This window comes from Aythya fuligula, chromosome 3 (genome assembly GCF_009819795.1).
Source record: "Aythya fuligula isolate bAytFul2 chromosome 3, bAytFul2.pri, whole genome shotgun sequence".
In the NCBI taxonomy this organism is placed as follows: Eukaryota; Metazoa; Chordata; class Aves; order Anseriformes; family Anatidae; genus Aythya; species Aythya fuligula.
The window spans coordinates 2,446,968-2,469,672 of NC_045561.1; the positions used below are offsets into that span (position 1 = coordinate 2,446,968).

Genomic DNA, 22,705 nt, shown 5'->3' on the forward strand with positions numbered 1-22,705 from the left:
TGTCCTCTCAAGCAACTCCATCATCCTGGTTTTGAGAAGAACGAGTTGGATATTTCTAACTCTTTGCATTGATCACACTACTGCAGTTATATGCACTTGTAGACTCAAGGAGTACCGAAAAGATACTTGGGGAAATCTAAACAGTACCTCAAAAGGACTTGCCTTACCCTTTTTCCTTATTACTCTACAGCCACCTGAATTAAACAGTTCATTGTACTTAAAAGATAAGTCAATGCTTATCAACTGCCACCTGGGAATGTGTGCTGTAGGCACTGAAGCCAGGAGTCAGTTTCCTGGGCAACATATTTTATTTCAGCTCTGTTGCCTGGTGGTGCTTTTTATTTTAATGCTTTTTACCTCTAACAAAATCAAAATAGATGATTCTGATATCTGTTTGAGAAATCAATGTTTGAAGGATTAATGAAGGATGTTTGAAAGAGAAACAGCTTTTTTTTTTTTTTCTTTGAGGGCAAAATAGCTGTTAAATTTGTCAGTGTGAAAAGTTCTGTACTTGTAGTATAGCAGATCTTGGTTCTGTCTGTTCTGCATTTGACGGAGGTGCGCTTAGCAGATATATTTTTTTCAGTAAACTGATGTTAGGTGTCAATCCTACATGTAATAATCTAACATGAGGTTTGGGGTATTTTTTTGTCTTTGTTACTGGAAAAACAAGGTGCTGACCAGGTGCAGTCAGGTGACACTTGCTCTCAATTTTATCATTTTTAATCAAGTGCTTTTAATAGCCCCAAAGTTTTTGTTAAAACTTAATTTGTTCTTGTAGTGCAACCCAGAATTGCATCATGATGCATAGGAAGCAGTAGGCTCTTGAAACTCAGGGGAAAAGGCCTGGAATGGGAGATGAAACTGATTAGTAGATTATTGCTGTCTGGAGCAAGAAGAATTCAGATAATGCTCGTGTTGAGTCTGTCAGGAGAGGCTGTTTCCCAGGGAACCAGGAGCATCTTCACTCCAAACACTCGAGTCTCGCAGTGCCTGTGTCCTTACCAGCAGTGCAGTACCCGGGTGCCTCGGGGGGTGAGCGGCTGTGTGAGCCAGATGAAGAGCAAAGCAGCCAGCTGCCTGACTGCTCCCGCTAGCACGGCTGTTGATACAGAGCTTTCTACCTACTAAATCTGTGCCCCGTTCCCTTTGGTGAAACGCACTGGGAAGGGTTCTGGAGAGACGCTTTCTTCACTGCTCCAGGAATCTGACTGGGAATTTGGGGAGTACAAATCTGAGAACACTCAATTTTTTCCACACCCAGAGGTACTTGTTGCATATAGGCAAACAAGCTTCTCTATTTTAATGGCGTAAATCAGAAGTAGTTTGACTTACCGGTTGCAGGACCGTTCTCTCCTGATGTAGGCACTGTCCCTTTAGCAACCTGATGGGTTTGTAGCTCTGGGCTCAGTCCAGGTGCAGCTCCACGGAGGGGCCCCAGGATTGAGCTGGCGTGGGGCTGTGCTGCCTGGCGGTCTGTGCCGCGTGGCACTGCCAGGCGGGGAGTGCCTGGGGTGATGGGCTTGCAGAGAGGAGGTGTTGGTTGCCCTGGTCTCACGGGAGCAGGCGAGCAGCTGTCCTTCTGTGTGCCTGTCCTCTGCTCCCTGATCAGCTCCTCGCAGCCGCTTCTGGGCTGTGCCCGAAGCCCAAATGGCTTCTGATCTGTGTCATCCTGCGCTTCCCTCTGCTCCCAAGGGACTCTGCTGGCTGGGCTTCCATTCTGCATGAGGAGTTTTTCTGATCTACAGCTGCTGGATGGACAGATGTCAGTCTGGGACAACCTGGAGAGCAACTGGATCAAATGAGCCAAGTGCAGGCTTTGTGAGAGCCACGTGCCAGCTCCTCCTGGAAATCAGCGGAAGGGGGGCCCAGAAGCTTGCTTGTAAGGCACTGAACGCATCGAAGTCAGCTACCGACGGTCAAGGAGAAGCAGGCCTTTGTGTGAAATCCTCATATTTAAACTTTCTAATGGTTCTCTTACAGTAATATTGATTATCTTTATTCACATGAGAATAACTATTACATGATGTGCAAAAGTGATTATTTTTTAAATGTTGGCTTTTTTGCATGTGTGAAGTTAGAAGAATGCTCGTTATTTGTGGTTCTTCATTTAAGCAGCTCGTTCTTCAGGGTTTTCCTTTTTTTTTTTTTCCTTACTACCTCGGTTCTGCAGTTTAGAGGCAGGGCATGATCAGAGTTTTAAAAGTGAATACTTCTTCATAGGGAGGAGTTTAATTTGGGGCTAGAGCAAGGTGATGGAAACAAGACATCAGGAAGTGGCGGAAGACAGCTTTAAGCTGACATCTCTCACTGGAGGAATCATGATGTTGAACTCAACTCTTGCTTGAAATGAGAGGAAGGGCTGGAGGTGGCATTTGAGGATGGAGTCGCATGTGTTCGGCTGGCTGGAGGGATGCTGCCTGGTGACAGCCCTCCTCCAGGCAGTCGGACTCGGTTTCTGGTCCTCACTAAGGGAACTGGTACAGGCACGGTGGTCTCATGGAGCTGAGGCCTCGACACCTGCAAAGAGCTGTGGATGTGCTGTTAACCTGAGTGAGCTCTTACCCTTGTTGGAAGTGCCTGGATGCTATTTGCAACTTGCGAGGAGTTCTCCAAACAATTTACCTAGGAAACAAATATTGTGATCTTCACCTTGTGCATGAACAAACAGTGGGCTGCACAAATGGCAAGACTGGATCAATCAGCCACCAGCTGAACCTTAAATCCAGATTTCCTGCGTTCTAGCTACTGATTATTCCATTGTATTATACCAGTTTTCTGATGGCTTCTGTCTGTCTGTGTTGAGTGTGGCATAAGAACTGGGGCTGAGGTTACTCACATGCCCAGAAAACACCTTAGTGAACAATTAGCTTGATACAAACACTTTCAATGTGTTTCCTTTCAAAATCAAGTTTTAAGGCAACCTGTTTCCTTCCTTCCTGAATTTCATGAATGATGCTAACCAGGCCAGTGGGGATCAAAGCTATTTTTATTTTTTTTGTGTGTGTGTAGCAGGCACACATTGTATGATGTGAATGTACCTCTTGCATTTACAGGGTGTCTGAAGGCTCTCCTTCAACATAGTGACTTACAATAAATCCAAACTGAGGAAAAAAGGAGTGTTGTGATGGCTGTACTAGGGATATTTTTCTGCCTTTTTTCTTTTGGCATGTTTTTAATGTTGCAGGATAGGTGTGTAGCTGTAGTCGTCTTCATGCAGGAAATTAAGATGCTGGTATGAATCTGAGGTGTTACCAGCTGGGGATTTTAGTCAACTAGTTGGGTACAATCAAAAGGAATATTGATCTTTCGTCAAAATAAAATTGAAAAGGAAAGCTCTTTCTCTTTTAAAAAAAAAAAAAAAAAAGCGTGGGGTGAGGGGGGAATATTGTGGCAAGATGTTCATTGGAGCCTTAGTGTCAAACTCTAGCGTGTCAGGGAACGTGCCAGGGAGCAGGGGAAGTGCTAGCGAGATACAGATCTCCCTGATGGGCCTCAGAGTACGAACCTCTGCGTGACTTGGCAGAGGTGGGAGAGGGGATCTTGGTGAACTAGTGCATTTTGAGACTTCTGGCTGAATGCCCTTTTCTTCCAGTGGACTCTCTTCTAGCAGGTAGATGGCTGCTGCCATCCATCGAGTCCTGCAGCCTGAAACCTTTACCCGAAGTCATGCCCGGGAGCGGCTGGGTTTGAGGCAGGCTGGGCGATGTTCTTGCCGTCTGCCAAAAGGTGGAGGCTTCCAGCACAAAACGACTGTGGCGTGGTCACTTCTAGAAACTGTGGATGGCACCGATTGGAATTTGGTCCAGGATTTTAACGCTGCATCGTGATGCCTGCTGGGTGGGGAACCAGGCTCTGACACTGCACACTGACAGCCTGAACGCTGCCATCCCGCAACAAGCGACAGCAGTGCTACGGGAACGGCCCTTGCCATGAGAGTGGGAAGTTCCTGCAGTTACAGCAGCTTCCTGCCAGCCCAGAATTGAGCTTTTAATGACACTTCTTATGCTGAACTGGGGATGGAGTGCAATTTGATGTTGAAACTTGTCCAGAGATTAAAGGAACACTGGCACTGTTACTATTTTAATCTTACTCGTAAACTAGAGCAAACATCAGGTTGTGTGTCCTAGGTGTGATTTAGCAACCTGCTAGTCTTTTAATTATCTCCTTCCTAATGAGATTGGTCTGATTATATGGTACTTGAAATAAGTACTTCTTGGGGCAGTAGCTTGTGGGGAAAAACTTTATTGCTTTTCATTTAACAGGTGCTTTGTCTTTAATGCTGAAATATGGGAACATATGGTGCTGCTTCTGATGTAGCACTTGCCTAAATATCTGTGCTTTAAATTTTTTTTTTTTTTTTTTTTGCAGAGCCATATAACTTTTTCCTGTGAAAACATTCCTAATGTATTTATAAAACAAAACAAACAAACAAAAAAGCATGGGCTTATCACATTTCTGTCCTTTTAAACTTTTTACTGGATTAAACTGTGAACCCCTGAATTAAAAAAACAAACAAACAAAACAACAGAGCAAACTAATTAAAAATATAAGGAGTGTATTAAAAATACAAACAGTGATAATTATGTGGAGGAATAGTTTCTCAAAACTCCCAGATATTTTGAAAGGGTCAACACATCAGAGTGCAATCCCCGTCATTTTACTTTTAGGCTGAACTCGTGGGCTATCGCTGACAGTAAACACAGGATCCTCTAACACTGTGTCCAGACTATTCACATGATAACTGATGCATCTTGTGGTTTGCCTTCAGCTAGGTGAGTACGCTTTCCCAGTGATGGTGTTTCTTTTGCCTGAGCCAGATGAAGCTTGAGTCATGAGAGTGCATTAAAAAATACAAATTAGCAACCCATTCATCTACAGACCAAGAAGAAAACTGAAAATGTCTCTGAGGTTGAAGACCATGACCTAGTTGAAAAAGTTAGAGGAACAGAAGGATCTGGGAACTTTGTACATTGCTAGACTGCTATCTAGCATGAGAGAAAATGAGCAGGAGGCTGGAGCCTGTTCAACTTCTTCCTAAAAATTGGGCAGAGATATTTCTTGCATGGAATTACACAGTTCTGGAGCTACTTCTTACATAGTGGTGGGAGAGAAGGGATGCTGCTTGGTGTGGTCCCTGTGAAGGAAAGTAACTTCAGGATGTGGCTACATGATGAGCATCACCCGTGTTACCTGCGATGCCTGGGAATACTCCAGGGTTGGTCTGGTGCCAGGCTGATCCCGGGGGCCTTCTGCTGCCCCACTGCTTTCCGGCAGCGAGCTTATCCAGGAGCCGACAGCTTGAGCACACAGAGATGGAAATGAGCAGACAAACTGCCCGAAAATCTCCTAGCATGCCTCCTGGCAGTATGGGCAGGCTGGGTGAAGCCAACATGTGAAGCTCTGGTTGGTGCCTGGAATAAATGACTGCGTGTTTTAGGAGCCGGGGAAGCGCGTCAGGTTCCCTCTGTGCTGCGTTGTAAACGCTGAACCAAGCTCTGATGATCTGTGAACCTCAGAAAACACAATGGAGGGTGAAGCATCTTCAGTCTCCAGGAAAGGAGAGAGCAAGCAGCTCCCTTGGCCGTGCCTGGAGAGCATGGGGGCAGAGAGCTCTGTTCCCAGAGGGGTTACAGCTGGAGCAAGTGCACAATTGCTGGAAGCGGAAAGGAAAGAGAAGGATGACCTGAGTGGGATCTCCTTCCCCTCGCTCCTGAAAGCAGGCACTGGGTTCAGAAGCTGATTGCCATCTCTAGGGAAATGCCACTCGTGTTAAGGCCGTCTTGTAGTCGCTCAGAAGAGGATTTGTAGTTTGTATTTCTGTTTTGTTTTGTGTTGTGAAAAAGAAAGTAGGCAGATTCGGAGTTCTGCTAAAGAGTGCAGACAGAGACTGCAAAGTGAAGGATTTAAGGAAGGAAAACGTCATAGTCCAGTTACCCAAAGTTGGCTCGTGCTGCTGTGGATTTTGATGAGTTTGTGCTGTTTTCAACAGTCTCCCTGCTCTCAGAAAACGGAGATTCAGGGAAGCAGGATTAGATTATGGGGCAACCAGCACTCCGGTATTTACAAACTTAAAATTGTAAGAAGTGTTGTAGGTAATGGCTACTTATCTGTCACTGATTGTGGGTGATAAATGAAACAATCAAAGGGTTTTCTTACAGATATGCAGATTTTTTATGTCAGTTGCAGATATCAAAGTGATATCCCGCCTCCCTTCTTCTGCTGTCAGATGAAAAATAGCTGAATTACAGCATCTGACAGCCGTGATGTAGCTGCCGTCGTGGTAGCACTGACCCTGGCTGGCTCTCAGTGGGCGCTCAGGAGTTTTACTTCCATGGCATCTCAGAGCTGTCCGGGACTTCTGGTGTCTTGAGAACTCGATGGTGCCTACCACAGCTCTGATGTAATGACTGAGACTGAAGAAGTGTGACTGCACCTATTTTAGCAGTCCTAGCAGCAGGTACTGTAGAAATGTGAGTTTCTTTTTATACACCATCTATTCCTCTAGCAAAGCTCTCTGTAATTCCCTGCATATTGGGAGGCAGAAGTCATTTTTGTAGAAGTCATAATTTTGTAAACAGTGGCTGTCCTGACATCTGTGAGAAGTCTGTGTTAGCTGAAGGACTCTGCTACTGGATCTGAGCTTTCTTATTTAAAAAAGGAGACAGCAAAATATGTTTTCTACCCACTTTGAACTAAATTAATCTTAATTTCTGAAAGCCACTACTAGGAGTCCTTTGATTATTGCTGCCAAAAAGGCAATTACAGGAGAGCAAGTAATTGCCTAACATTGATAGAGGAACTAGCACTGTAAAGTGTTTTGTCTGTTACATGGGGCAGACGGTCCCTTGCCTCCTCCTATAAACACAATTTAGACTATCTGCAGGTAAGAATGGAGGTAATCCAATTATTTGGATTCTCGGGTTTGCTGTTTAAGTTCTTCTCTTTATAATTTGTAGCTACAACAATACGTACTCTTAAAAGTTTGTCAGCTCTTTCCCTTTGAAGTGCAAAATTCTCTCTGCCTGCTTTAATCTGGCTGCATTTTACTGAAGACGCAGCCATGAAATTGGACAGATTCAGCAATATGGCAGAGAGATCGAGTCCAGCAGTACGTAAGGGTCTAATAAAGATTTCCAGTGGAAGATCCAGATGGCTTTCACTTGTTGTTCTTTCACCATGGTAGAGCTGCTTAAAAGCTTAGTGCTGTGCGTGTCAGCGGAATCAGAATGATCCATCAGGCCAGGAACAATGCATATTAGTCTGAAGTAAAATGTAGCTTAGTAGATGTGTTTGGCTGCAGCCTTTTTAACACGCTGCATCTTCTTTTTCCGTGGGCAGAGCCTTCTATCTCCGGCCCTGCATCGCGGTCCTTTCTGACCGGCTGTAACCTGATGTGCTGAAGTGCTGCTATTGACCTGCGTAAGCTTTCCTGTGTCTTCTTCCTTGCCAGTACAAAAGCAGCTTTTGCTGACTTGAGGACGTGGTCTTTTTAAAGGGCAAAGTATTCTTCATTAAACCTGGCACTGCAAGAAATCGTGTGCTTCAGGGAGCTGAAGCACACCTAAAGTTCAGACTGTGTTGTTAAGTAAACTTTAATTAAATCTGGGCTTAGAAACTATGCTTTGGGCATTTCAAAAGCTTATGTAGGTCAAGCCACAGATAACATTGACCAGAATCCTCAAAAAGAGGAAAGATCTGGCCTCGTATTTTCTCCCTGCAGCACAGCACAGCGAGGGAGGGTGGCAGTGCCCTCGGAGGCATTGCTTCGTGCTTTCTGTGCCGTGTGATTTTGGTGCCTGCAGTATGCTGGGTGAAGCCTAGGAAGAAATAGGATGAACTTCTTTTGCGTGCCAGGAAAAGATTAGTGCATGTGTCTCTAATACAGTTTGTCAGAGAAACTTGGGATCCTATCCAGACCCGGTGTGACTGTCGTTCAGGCAGCACTGTGCCTGTTCTCCTGAGGGCTGCCTTCCACCCACACCAACACTGAAGTGTATTGCTGTAAATCTGCAAGTGGCTAAAGGGATGAGACTCTGAAACGCTTGCTTACCCTTGATTTACCTTTGATAGTGGGTGGGGTATTTTTTGGAGCAAGATGGGGATATAGGAATTCCTCCTGGTTCCTCTTGTTAGTCCTTGTCTAGCAGCCACTTAAACGACAGAGTGCTGCCTGATTAACGGATGGTCTTCATTTGTGGCAGCATGAACTCCCTGTGTGTGCCTGTGCCTTAGCACTTGGAAACAAACAAAAAACCCTGTTAACTGACTGAGGGAAGAAACTGACGATTCGTTTTCTGTATACCCTTACATGGCAATATTTATTAACTTAGGGGACCACTTGCTTCAATTTAAATCAAGTTGAAAATGTTCACTCAGCTGTGTAAATATAATAGATACACAGATGGATGGTTGTATCAGGTTAATTAAAGTAAAAGCAATGGATTAATTTCAGTTAGAGACTGCTGTGCATTGCTTGATAGTTGTTGAATTAGATGTTACATAGATGCGAGGCCCCATGTAATGTGTAAAAATGCAATAGGCTCACTATTTTAAACTTCTGTGGAGGGATCTTGATGTGCTTGCTGCTGATCAAATCTCCAGGGCACCATGTGGACCTGCTTTCATAGGAAAACAAGCAGGTGAAGGCAATATCCACCCCGCACCCTCTTCCTTCCATGCAGCGTGTATGCTCTCGTGCAAACCTCCAGGTAGGATGTGAGCTACTTCTTCGGGAAATTCTGTGTTTCAAAGGGGAAGGTCAAGCACAAGCCTGTTAGCACATAGATTATATTGTAGCTGTTCAAATATACAGGCTGGGAGTCAACAAGTAGAAGGGAAAGTAGGATTAACACAAGACTGTTGCCAGTCTATTGCTATACTGAGGGCAGGAAATTAGGGCTGCTCTGTGCAAAAAATTAATAGTATGAGCCTCTGTGAGACATTCTTGCTGTACTCCAGCAATAACTGTACGTGTGTAGCACTCAAGCTGTTATGTTGTGAACTGACTACATTTCTGGAGACTGGAATGACGATTTGCCTATTTCCTTTTGCCATTGCTTTGGTGACAGCAAAAGGCCAGCAGTGTTTGCTTGCTTGGGAGAAGATGGCACATGCATAAGAGCACTTCTTGAGGAAATGCAGATTTTTCTCAGTGGTATGTTAAAATACTAAAAGTCACAATTACTGTGGATGGGATTTTGGCCGTGTGGTGTGGAGCTTTTTCCTCTTACACCAAGGAGTTGTACGAATTGTTTCATTGCTGTTCAGGAAACTAGAACTAGGTAGGGAAATGTGGTGGTGATGGTTGCTGTTGAAGGTGTGGAGAGTGGGATGTACAGGATTGTGCAGCCTTCAGATGGGGTTCTGCTGTGCTGCAGCTATTTTTGTCCCTTCAGATGAGGTTAAAGGCAGTGCAGACTCCCATTGACTCCTGTTTCTGCACAGCTGGCCTGTGAATAGACATGAAGAAAGCCAAATGCACTTCAACGAGACAGCACAGGGTAAGAGGAAAAGTGATCAAAATCTTGCAGTAGATGAAGAGCCTTGTAACTCCATATAGATGAAACCAAGCATTTCTAAATTTATCAGAGGCTTTTCTGTTTAAAGCTTGTTTTTTCTTAATACATCAGACTATAAAAGCCAAGTGATTTGCCTGTTTTCCCCAGCCACGTGTCATACTTGAATATTCAACTTTTTGCCTAAAACTTTGCTTCCCACAGTAATTAAAGTATGACAAATCCATGTGTGTGTAATGAAGGAAACAGCTGGGGTTGGAATAAGAGCTGAGCACAGCTAGGCACACGTAATGCATCCTTTAGAACACAATCAGGGGATTCCTCAAGAAAAGAATGGCCAGGAAACCATGGGGAGGAGGGACAGGGGGATTTGGAAAATGCTGAAATTGCTTTTATTTCATTTTTGGTAGGAAGGAGGAAGGGATTTGAATGAGAAATTGATTGTACACAGTTTGATCCTCTTGTAGAAATACTGCTACTGATTTCTAGAGGAAGAAGATGTAGCTGCACTGTATGCTTATGATTCAGTTCTTTTCCATTGGCATAGTCTCTCAGACTATCTTTTTTTTTTTTTTTTTTAAGACCACCACAGAAACCAAGCAACCAAAAAGACCCCACAGCAAACTTGGACCTGGTGCTTAGGGACATGGTTTAGCAGGTGATGCTGGTAGCAGGGTGATGGATGGACCAGATGACCACAAAGGTCTTTTCCAACCCTCATGATTCTATGAAATAAGCAAACAACATCTGGACTGAAATTAAATGAGATAAAATTAACTTTTCCTTCCTTAATATGATTGCTCTGCCAAAGCCAGGGGGGCTCAGAGGAGATTTGCCTTGAACTTTAGTCCTCAGACCTACCTCAGCTTTGCTGAGAAGTTCGGTAGTTGGAAAGGTTTGGTCATTTTCTAAAAATCCAGTAGATCCATGAAGTTGCAATTTTCTGATTTATTTTGAGCTCTGAGGAATATAATGTGAAAACCTATTCAGGTTCTACTAGCTGGCCAGAGCCTGCAGTCAGTTCAATAAAAGGCACAGCTAAATTTACCATGATGAAGTGCTGCTTCATGCATGAAATAGATGCTGTGGTCTTGTGCTGTTGATTTGATGATTTATTACCTTTAAAACCGCAGAAACAACACACAGAATTCGTTTTTGATGGATTATTCATGTTATCACCTGTTTGTACCCCTTGGAATCTCTTATACGATTGATAAACATTTAAAAATAAATCCCTCAAAAATAGAGATTTTAAAGTTGTGCCTTTCACAACTGGAATGCTCCCCTTTTTCCCCCAGAGATGTTTTCCCCATGTCTAGCGGCGCACTACGCTGCAGAAGATGTTTGTAGCTGCCTTCAGGTCGGTTCAGCAAGTCACTGGTCTCACCCTTTCACGCTCTCAGGGGATGACCTGAGCTGTGCCTGGGTCACCCCCCGCATGCTCCTCTCCTCCCCTCTGCAGTTTCCAGCCTCAGCCTTGCCAGGGAGCCCGCTCATCGTGCTGTGCCCACACCTGGGCTCGCTCAGCTATGGGCTTTGCAGCCCTGAGTTATGTACCTGCACGTACCTCTCAGCTGCTAGGGGAAGAACCAGGGCTGGCATTAGCAAAGACTGGAAAGCCGTGGGGAGAATCCAGTGCAGGATGCAGAGGGGAGGAGTATGTCAGAGCCATCCTCTCTTGCAGACTGACAGCTGTGCGGTGGATGTTGGCTCTCTGGAGGGCAAATGCCCCGTGGCATGGGGCTTAGGGGTTTCTGCTGCTGTACAAGAGACGTGGGGTTGACTCTGGCACTGTGGGGTTTGAGAATAACTTTGCTGTTTACTTAGTGGGTTCCTTAATTGATGTAAGTGTATACAGCCAGTCTGTACTGGAAATCTCACTCTGGTAATCTTGAATATACAAAACGAGCTGACGATGTGCATCGAATCCTGTAGGTGACCAATGCACATTGACCTTGGCAGGGGAAGGAGCAGCTCAGCAGCAGCAGGCATTGCACTTGCAGGTGGATGCACTGATGGGAGCATCGGTGTCAACAGGGTTTGGAAGTCCATGGAGTTAGGCAGCGCTGAGTAAAGGCTTTGGCAGTCTTGCTAGCACCTATGTGTTGGACTTAAGTGACAATTTTCAGGTGCTTAGTGGCTTTGGTCCTTACCCGACATACAGCTGGTGAGACAGTGGCTTTGCTGTGGCCAGAGGTTGTTAAGTAATCCTGCTGCACACAGGCTCTCGTGCAGCTCCAGGGTGGCAGAAGGGCTCAGCGCTGCCTTAGCGAACAAAACCAGAGGCTCAGTGTATTTCTTTCTTTATTTTTAAATAAAAGCCAGAGTTTGTAAGCAAGGCTCTTCTCATTGTTTGTAGGATGAGCAGGGTCAGTCTGGGTTATTACCTGGATTTTTAGCCTTTGGAAAGAGCACAGTGTTTTTTCTTTTTATAAAGGAAGTGATTGGAAAAAACATCTTTTGAGTCAGTCATAAGTACTGTCAGGGACAAGGCTGAAATATTAAACTGAAATTCTTTCTACTTGGTTTTGAAGTCCTGAAGACCAAGAAAATCAGAGTTTTTCCAAGGTTCTTCACAATGTGAAGAGAAACCCTGCTTTTCTCATCACAACACCTATTTAGTCTCTTGGTCACAAACATCTCTTATCTCATCTTCTTGCCCCTGTTTGTTCCCAGTACCCTGCCACCCTTCAGCGTTACGTTTTTGCAGGAGAAAATAGGCTTAGTTACAAGCAAACCTGCCTGCTGAGGATGGAAGGGGTCTGAGGCCATTTCCTTTCTGGGAAAAAGTCCCTTCTCTGAGCTGCTTGTTCTCTTGGAAATGCTGTCTTCCGTGTTGGAGATGTCACAACACATCTTCAGAAAATTCGGAGCTAAGCAATTTCAAAACATCTTGTAGCAGATCTCTGCCTCTCGTGGCTGGGAAAGTGAGGAACTATCAGGTGATGGCAACTCCCCGCACTCTGATTACCTGAGAACAGCGGCAGTGCCCTCCGAGCCGCTCACCGCTGATTGCTAGAAATTGTAGATAACAAGCCCTGCAGAGCAGCAAACCAGCAAATGTTCTGCTTGATAGAAGTCCATTGTGGTTATTCTTTGTAAGTCTCCCTGTTTTGATATCTGTCATCTTGGATTTATCAGGATGATCAGCATTTGGACTTGCATACTTACATCTGGCTGTTTCCTTAAAGGGCTGTTGGCATCGCAGCCTTCACCCTTGGAAAAACCAGTGCAAAGTGTGAATGAATGTTGATGTTGCAGTAAACATGGGTTTGTTTTCAAAGACTAAGCTTTATGCTCAGTGTAGTCATAAAGCAATTTTCTCAAATACCGACTTCAGGAGTGTGAAGTCATCAAACTTCTGCTATGGGAAAATCTTTTCATACTAGACAAATGTGTCTCAAGTCAAAACAGCTTTCTTCGTCTTCTGTAACAGCTAGACCTATGTGGACTCCTCACTGGCTCTCAGAAATGTTCCTCCTTTGGCTCTCCTGGTGCTGCTCAGCACTGTGTGGACCTCGGGGAAGCACCTGGGCCAAATGGGAGAGCAGTTCGCCGTTCTCCCCAGCACAGCTGCCCACGCGTCCTGCTGATGTCCTGCCCTACTGCTCAGCAGCGCAAAGCACACTGCTTTCAGAAGCACCCAGCATTGGCTTTGCTCTCAATGGTGCAACATGTTTTGCTGTCTGCTTTTGCAGATGCAGCCACAGTTTCTCTTCAGTTTTCACTTTCTTGACAACAAAAATAACTAAAAATTTATTTTTTATTACTGTGAATAGTAGGGATTTTTTTGCATAATGCTGAATCTCATAGATTTAAAACAGAAGCTTTTACAATAGCTTATGGTTGCTACTAGAGGAGACACTAACAGTTGTTACTGTGCTTTAGACAGGATCCTATGACCACTCTAGGAAAGTTTGGGTGGAGGATGATCAAACTAGCTCTCTTGCAGACATGTTTGGTGTGGCAGACTTGGCTTAATTTTTATATAAGACACCAAAGTGTGTGCTTAACACTATATATTTCACTTTAGCTTTTGCCAACTAAATGACAAAGGGATGGCAAAAATGTTGTAAAGAAGTGATGAATGTCTTGGAAATCCCAAAGAAGTCTGGAACAACTCTGTTGGTGTGCTGTCTCTGCACCTGAAGTGACCGATGTGGTTGAGTGGGAGCTTTGGTTCTCCTTCTGGAAGCCAAAAAAGCTTTTGTGCATGAAGCACTCCAAAACACTTGACTACTGAGAATTAATACTTGACTACTGATAATTAAGTAAAGCAATTGATTTTGTGGCATGTGTGTGTTTTATCTTCTTTTTCCTTCTATATTCTTTACATTTCATTAGGGAAACCAAAAGAAAATCCTTTCCCAGATGGGAGATTTCCCAGGTAGGCAGCATCAGCAGGAATCGTAAAGCCTGTGACGGACAGCGGAGAAGTGCCAGGCATAGTTTATGGGCAGTATTCCTTACACACAATGCAATGAGTAGTTAAAACAATGAACAGATGTGCTGTCGAGGTTTGAAGATGCTGTACTGGAGCCAAGAAAGAGGTAGAAAGCTGCGAAGCACTGGTGCATGCTGATGGTGACTTTTGTCTAGATATAAGACACAGCAGGTATTTCGAAGGTAAACAGGGGTTGCAGAATGCCAGAACTTTAATCTGCTTGTGAAATTTATCCCAGGGCTGTTTAGAGTTATGTCAAATGTGCGGGATCTGGAAACGCATCCCGTGTCAGGGTGCAGAAGATCGGTTTTCTCTTCAAAAGCCAAATTCTCGTGTTGAGTAAAAGTGTGAGGGGATTACTTGGGGAGAGACAGGCAATTGTAGGAAGTCAGTAATTGCTGCGGTATCAGATGCTGGATGCCACTGTCTGGCTGTAAGCTCTAGTGATGGTTTGGATGTTGTGTCAGAAGAGAGAGATGAGAAGGAAAGCGCTCAGGAATATGTTGCAGTAGTCTCGGTGCTGACGCTATTTTTGGAATCCTTACGCTTGCCTAGGCAGTACCTTGATTTCATCAAGAAAGACTGATTGTGTTTGGGGTTTTGCAGTGAAAAGGGAATCATGATGATTTTCTTGAGGCCAGTTCTCATCTCACAGACACTTCTAAACATCTCCTTTTTCCAGTAAGAGGTGGGTCTGATTACATGACCTAGTTTAATTCAGTAACAGCTGGAAAATAGTGTTTTTTAACTTATTAACACATCTTTCTTGCTGCTTTCACTTTTCTTCCCCAAAGAGTTTTAAGAAATGCAATGACACTGTTGTCTGTAGTGAGGAGGGAAGAAAATGATTCCTGACTAAAGAGCTGTGAAAATTAAATATTTAATTTTCTTCAGCAGTGGTGAGAGAAGGACCTTGTGAATGTGAATGCAGGGCCAAGCTGGTGAATGCAGGGCCAACCAGCCCCTGCAGCCACAGAGACTGGGTACTGCTTCGTGTTGGTGGTCCAAATAACTGAATAAAAGTTTTAAAATTTTAAGGGCTGGATGCCAAATCTTCAGCTAACGTAAAGTGGCATATTGCAACAGATTTCTGACTAAGATTTTTGGCTTTGATTTTTGAGTCTTCGATCCATTTCATTCGTTACATCCAATAATGACAGCTCTTGTAAAAGCTGCAGAGCTTCTGAAAGATAGCAAAGATACCAGCCCAGCGACGCTTACATTTTTCTTTTGCATATTTGTCCGTACCCTGCCTCATTAATTAAAATAAGAGCAAAGTTTAGCCAGTAAGCACAGTGTATGTTATGTAATTTGTGGTACAGAGTTGAGCAAAGCTGCGTACTGCGCAGTAGATCTGGCTGCAAGGGGAGGCAGCAGGCACCCGGGGCCAGAGGCAGCACTGTCACTGCAGTCAGCGTAACTGCCTTAACCTTCACCTGATCACAGAACAGTGCTGAATGTTGTGTGTTTTTTTTTCTCTTTTCTTTTTTATTTTGAGGAACCCCGTGTGCATAACAGATCTCGCTAAATTTCAGCATTTTTTTAACCACTTATTTCATTATCATGGCACCTGGTATGCACAGTTGGCTCCAAGCTCTTGCTTGTCTACCTCATCTCTAGAACTCTATGCAAAAGGTACAGTTTGGGGGCTGCCCTAATAGTGCTGTAGCTTTGAATGATCTCTTCCTAATGAGCTGACAGCTTAAGCAGGGCCGCATGTGTATTTTATAGTTTGATGCACAAAGAAAGCTAGTGGCAAATCCAAAGGTTTCAAGTTTTGCAGCAGCAGAACTTGAAAAATAAGATGAATTAAACTGTGGATAGAGTTGTCTGGCTTTGAATATTCTGCTTTGGGGTTCAAAGCTAGGGAAATCAAGCTTCATAGCCTTCTTCCTGGGTTATTTTATTTGTGAGTGAGCAGCTGAGTTGGGACCTTTTTAGCCTGACTTGAAATTACAGCCCGATGGTTTTCTGATAAATAATCTGTCTCCTGGCCTTGTCTGAGTCTTTAGGGAAAAATGCAAGCTGCATGTAAAGATGCAGGAAGAATAAGCTGTATTTCACTTCTGTATTTTTTTTTAAACCTTAAAGGTTTAAAATTCAAAGCTTTTAAAGGTTTAAAATTCAAAGCTTCCTTCCTAGAATTCCCATTATTTCTTTGGGATGGTAAAGGAAACCTTCAGAGAAGAAGCATTATTGTTGGGCTAGAATGGAATATCCAACTTGTTACAGCTGATGGGTTGCTCGTATTAGCCTCCGTCTCTCAGCTGCAGTTTGGGCTTCCCAGGGGTGTGGATGAGAATTTCTGTTCACTTCAGAGCAGGCGAGGGCACAACGCGGATGCCATTGCAGTGGGGTTGAGCAGTAGGACCCATCTCACTTGAAACAGTACCCATATTACTCTGTATTTTCGGTATTTTGCTGTTGATGAACATAAGGCTGGCCTGTGACCTGCAGCACGGGTCTCCCCGCTGGCACACGGCTCTCACTACACCACTGAGTTTCGGGTGAGAAGAAACAGTGCTCCTTGCCTGGACTCCACCAAGGTCTGCCACCTGACAGTCGGGTATTTGTAGCATATACGCAAATGCTGAGAGTGCCCCTGTTCTATCTGGGACACTTTAGTTACTATATTTAATGCTGTTACCTCTAGAGAAAAACTGTGGCTTTTGTTTTCTTAATTTTTTTCTTAGCTTGCTGTAAGCTTATGCCACATGTCACTCCTTTCTGCCTCTAGAAAACTACTGCCATATGTCTGGAGGTTTCTAAACAAGAAGAATAAAAGACTTTCAGGCAAGCAATGAGATAAAATTGGCATGATATAGGATTGAACAGAAAATGTTAGGCTACTGCTATGCCTTCAAATGCCCTTTCACCAAACAAAAAAATCTGTCTTTAAATACATGGCGGGGACATGAAAAGACAGTGACATTTGAAAGAGAACAAAGAGAACATCTGCAGAATTCACAACTGAGATGTGACTGAGTACAGGTAGAAAACCCCAGCAAAGTAGTAATTGAACAAAGGTTTTCCCCATGGGAAGTCTCAAATACTCGTCCTTCTGACGCTTTTTCTTAAAAAGATTCAAATGCCTTTGGGAGTAAAGACACATTATGGATGGTGTTTGCTTAACGTGTGAGTTGTGCTCAGAAAAATTCTGTAGCAAAACAAACTTACTCAGCATACCTAAATATAGCAAATCTGTCCAGTTTGGTAGAACTCGATGTAAAGTAATTATATTGTATCAACAGACATATTAAAAAAGATATTCTCTTGTGCTACTGCTAGCAGCCCTCTCCCACTTTCATAAAACCCTCCTTGGCGATGTGAATCGTTTGCTGTTGCTTGAATTCATGAAGCTAGAGAGCACAGAGGTCACCCCCGTGCGAATGCCGCGCTGTTCAGCTGGGATGGCTTTGGTAGAGCCGTGTGGCATGGGGTGCTGCTAGGCTGTGTGGGGTTGTGAATGCTAGGAAATAGGTGTGCACTTTGTAGAAGCTTTATAGTAATAAGTGAAGTTCTGGTCATCACTGTCTCAGGGACAAAAAGGAGTATGTTGGTGAAGGACAATTAAAATGACTTAATTTTTGAAGAGAGGAGGGAAAAAAGGAGATATATAAAGGATGAGTAATGGCAGAAGACAGATGGGAGCTTTACTTCTCACCTAGAGAGTGTAGGAGATACTCTGTAGAATATAAAAGCAAGTAATTCAAAGTCCACGGAAGAAAAGTAAGTGTTGTTTAAATACATAAGTAAAATGTACAACCAATAGAGGTGGCTGATTCTTAAAAAGGTGGCTATAATAGAAAAATCAGATATGTTTAGGGTATTCGATTGAAGGAATGTTTGGGGTCAACATAATCAACTGGAACACGTTGCCCCACAAGAAATCTATTTCAGGATTCTCTTTACTCCTGTCTGCTAACAGCCAGGTGTGCTCCCTACTACAGGGCACATCTGAACCAGGGGATTGCTGGCTGGGCTGCAGCATCTTGAACATGCATGGTGGAGGCTAGTCTGCCTCAGTGCAGTAATTCCTGGGCCGCTGAAACAGCAAGTTGATTTGTCCACTTCATGGCTGTATTTACCCTTTTACGCTGAAGCTTCATTTCATACAGCCATCAAATGTTTGCACTAGTTATTTTGTTTGGTTGTTGATCGCTTCAGTTTTCAGAGACTTGCTCATTTGGTGGGGAACCCTGAGCTGAGAGTCTGCCTGTATGCACAGTGTGGGTGCAGCTGGTCTGCATCATTGGCTTGCACTGAGCTTGTCCTGAGGATGCTTTGATTTTTGAAGTCTGTGAGCGTTAAATACTGTAGCCTGCCTCTTTTAGTGCAAGTGGATGGTTATAATTAAGGGAATTTGCAAGTAGAAAACTTTGTTTAGGCTATCTGTAGAGAAATAACACCATATGGATTGAATCCTGAAGACATACACACATTTTGATATGAAAATGTGACTGAACAGTTATGAAAGAGATTGAATAGACAGAAACATGAAACAAGGATGAGGAAGAAGCCCTCCAGCAGGATCAGGAAGTCAGAGAAAAGGCATTGCTTATGTATTCAGCAGATTCAAACAGGGCAGGAGCTCAGGACCAAATCCCAGACTGCTTCATTTGGGGCTCTGCCCCCCCGCCCCTTCCCCTGGTTCCCCAGCAGTGTGACGGGGACTGCCCTGCAGTGCTGTGTGCATGGCAGCTCCCCCCTATGCAATCCCCTGTGTTTTTCACAAAAGGCAATGTTTCTGTTAGGAGTCTGCCTGACACAGGTGGGAGAAGGTCAAGACGCCAGTAGTGACTCTTTTATCACAACTGCGAGCCCAAAGGTGTCGTAACTTCAAACTGCATCTTCTCAACCTGTGCCCTCTGCTATCCTGGCCCTCTTTTTCTGATGTAATCATAATTTATTGCCCCTTACGGTTTGACCTGGAATATCCAAATCTGTTGGTGAGCAGAGAAGACTGGCTAGGTTGGATTTGTTCTTCACCTGCTGCAGCCGATGTTGGCTGCTGCCCTTCTGCTGCTTTCTCTCTGGGGCCACCCTGTTGTATCTGACTCGCATCAGCCTCGTAGGCCCGCAGTTGCTGGGCTGCAGCAGCATCCCCAGCGTCTCCAGCACTGTGAAAACACAAATGGATATTGTGCTGCCCACAAAGAATATGTATGCACTACAAGAACAATAAGAGGCGTGCAGCGAGAGCTACACCAGGCAGCTGTAATGATCAGAGTGGTGATAAATACATTGTTTATTGTTTATTGATATATAAATATATATTTTGCTTTCTATGTGTCTAGCTAAAATTCCTTTTCCCATGAATTCCCCCATTCACCTCCCACTCTCCTAGCCGCTTACCAGCTTTGGTGTATTTCATTTTCTTAAAGTGAAAAAAAAATAAAAATCAAAAAAGGACTAATGAAATGATTTTTGGCTTGCAGTTTCCTGTGGGGTGTGGAATTAGGTCATTTGAAGGAATTTAAATTCTTGACTAGAACGAGGTGAAAGGCTAGTGTTTGCTTCATTTGTCATTTTGCTAGAAATGTAATAAAGCCGAGGTAAGGGACTAGGGTATTATTGTTCTTGGGTTGATAACAGCTGCATGGAAAGTACTGTTCAATTCTTTTACATTACAGAACTGCCAAATTATAAACAAACTCAGTGGAACACAAGAAGTTCTTATGAATTTTATCTCTTCCACTTTATGATGTGCAATATCCTGCCCTTTATTAAACCACCTAAGGGAGGGACAGTGAGATACAAGGAGAAGCCTGTTACTGTTCCCCAAGGCCTTCTCCGTCCCTCATTTATTTGACTTCTCATTTTTATGAAAACTAAACTCTCTCCTCTGGATGTGATGTGGTGCTGTCTGACACATGTGGACACAAACTCCATGCAGGAAGCCCTGTAAGGAGTCGGGAGCTTGTCTGCCTGCACAAGGCAGAGCAGGCTGCTGCTCAGCCCCCCAGGCACACACTTCTGGGACTCTTCCTGCAGGCCTCCGGCGGTGAGAGTTGCACAGTTTGCCTGGGTGATCCATACCAGGGCTTTGCTGCTCTCCTTATGAAGCTGCAGGGAATGGTGAGCTCTTCCTGAGCTTGCTGAAATGGTTCAGAAGGTGCTTGGTCATTGAAAGGCGAAATCTTCCTTTCCCCTGTGCTGGAAAGTGATTGTGGTGAAGACTTTTTCCATATCAATTTCACATTCCCTCTTCCTTAAGTACACTTAGATTTGGTTTGTCTGTTAGCACATCTACACCCCCACCCTTAGCAAGTTGGGTGTCAAATCCCCTCATCAGCATGTCACCAGCGCGCCTCTGCAGCCAGCTGTGGAGGTGGCCTCTTAGAAGGTGCTGAGGGGCATGCAGAGGATGGCCAGTTCCTTGTTGTCTGAGGGACACGGTGCTGAACCCTATTTCTGCGTGGCAAAAGGGGTAACTCCTGTTCTCTGCCTATTAGCTCACATGTGGGGGAGAAGTCTGAGCTGGAGGCTTCACCTTCACCTAGAGCCAGAGGATAGATGAGCAGCGCTTTGCATTAGATTCTGGGTCACAGTTTTATTCCTTATTATATTTTACTTCTTAGGTTATAAATTTAGAAACCCATTAAAGTTTTGTCCTTATGGATTAGGCATACTTAAAGCATCTGTGGGATGTTCTCTGAAGGACATGATAGAATTGTTGACAAGATTAAGGACGTGCTCAGGTGTCATCCAACGCCAACAGAAGTTAGTGAGGAGCCTTCACTGACTGCTCAGGGGCTTGTCTCCGGCTTTCAAAATGTTACGGGAGGAAAAAAAGCTTGTTTTATCTCCCGGGTAAGTAATAATTCATTACTGCTTTATAATAGAAACTATGGGCATTGATTTCCCATGGATTTATGTGTGGTGGTTTTTAAGACTAATTTTTATAAATGGTTTCTGTTTGCAGATGTAACCAATCTCTTACTGCAGGGTCAGTACAGCTACCATTAAGCAAACAGTTGTTATTAGCAGTTTTTTTCTAAAAGCTTAATTTTGCTTAAGCATTTGTTTTCAAATCAGAATATCCGAAAAATTGCAAAATGGAAAAAAAAAATATTGCAGAATTGCATGGATTTGAATGGACCTCCGGAGACCATCGGGTTTAATCCCCTGGCCAAAGCAGGTTCCCTACAGCAGGTTGCACAAGTAGGCGTCCAGATGGGTCCTAAATATCTGCAGAGACTCCACAGCCTCCCTGGGCAGCCTGTCCCTGTGCTCCGTCACCCTCACCGTGAGGAAGTTCTTTAGTGTAGTGGTGCGGAACTTCCTGTGCTCTGTTTTGCACTCGCGCAGAGGCGCAAACAACAGCGCTTCTTGGGCTGGCTGTGGCCAGCAGCGGGCCCTTCTCTACCATGGCGCAGTTTCTGGATTCTTCTCGCAGAACCCACCCTGATGGCCCCCCCGCTCCCAAAACCTTGCCACGTAAACCCAGTACATGAGGCAAGAGAACTCGGAAATGGTTTGAAAGAGATTTATAGCAGCATGACAGAACATGGCACCTCCCAGTACAAAAAAGACAGCTCTACAGGAAATGATCGGTTGGCAGATTGAAAACAAACAGAAGAATGTGCTTCTTCATACGTCAGGCACGGAGCTGTCGGTCTGGCTGCAGACATGGGAGATGCCAAAAAGCGCCTCACTGTAGAAAACACCAAAAGCTGCACGATGAAGAACTCCTCAAGGGCCGTAGTGAAGAAAGCACCCAAAGCTGCACGATGAAAAACTTCTCAGGGCCTGGAATGAGAGAAAAAAAGCACCAAATGTTAGAAGATGAAGGATATCTCAGGGGCTGGAAGGTGAAAACAACACCAACATTGGCATGATGAAGAACTCCTCAGGGAAAACGCGGTGAAGAACCCCAAAGGCTGGATGGTGCAGAACTCCTCAGGGCCGCAGTGAAGAAAAGACCACAAGCTGTGCGATGAAGAACTCCTCAGGGACCACAAGATGAAAAAAAACACAACAAGCTCCATGAAGAATTACTCCTCAAGCGCCACAGTGAAGAAAATTCAGAAATCTGAATGAAGAACTCTCCTCAGGGGAAACGTGGTGTGAAGAACCCCAAAAGCTGCACAATGAAGGTATCCTCAGTGGAAACGCATTGAAGGAAACACAAAAAGCTGGACGCAGAAGCACTCCTCAAGTTGCAGTGAAGAAACCAGCAAAAGCTGCTCAAGAAAGCACTCCTCGGGGCCTGGAATGAGGAAAAAAGAACACCAAACGTTAGAAGATGAAGCACTTCTCAGGGGGTGGAAGGGGAAAACAACACCAGAATTGGCATGATGAAGAACTCCTCAGGGAAAACACGGCGAAGAACCCCAAAGGCTGGATGGTGCAGAGCTCCTCAAGGCCGAGTAGAACAAAAAACCACAAGCTGCACGAAGAACTCCTCAGGGCCGTAGTGAAGAAAACACCAAAATGTGCTCAATGACGCATTCCTCCGGAGTCACAAAGTGAAGAGAAGCCCAAAAGCTGCGCGATGAAGAACTCCTCAGGGACCACAAGGTGAAGAAACCCCAAAAAGCTCCACGAAGAATTACTCCTCAAGCGCCACAGTGAAGAAAATGCAAAAAGCTGATTGATGAAGCACTCCTCTTGGGAAACGTGGTGTGGGGAAAACCCCCAAAAGCTGCACAATGAAGAGATCCTCAGCGATGTAGTGAAGAAAATAGCAAAAGCTGCTCAGGAAGACACTCCTCAGAGGCTGCAGTGGAGAAACACCAAA

At 44.4% G+C, this 22,705-nt stretch overlaps 1 protein-coding gene across 8 annotated transcripts in view; it reads left to right on the forward strand.

Moving 5' to 3' along the window:
* The window catches only part of CCDC85A (coiled-coil domain containing 85A), a 134,887-nt gene that overhangs the window by 57,401 nt on the left and 54,781 nt on the right, over positions 1–22,705 (forward strand). The window lies entirely within an intron of this gene.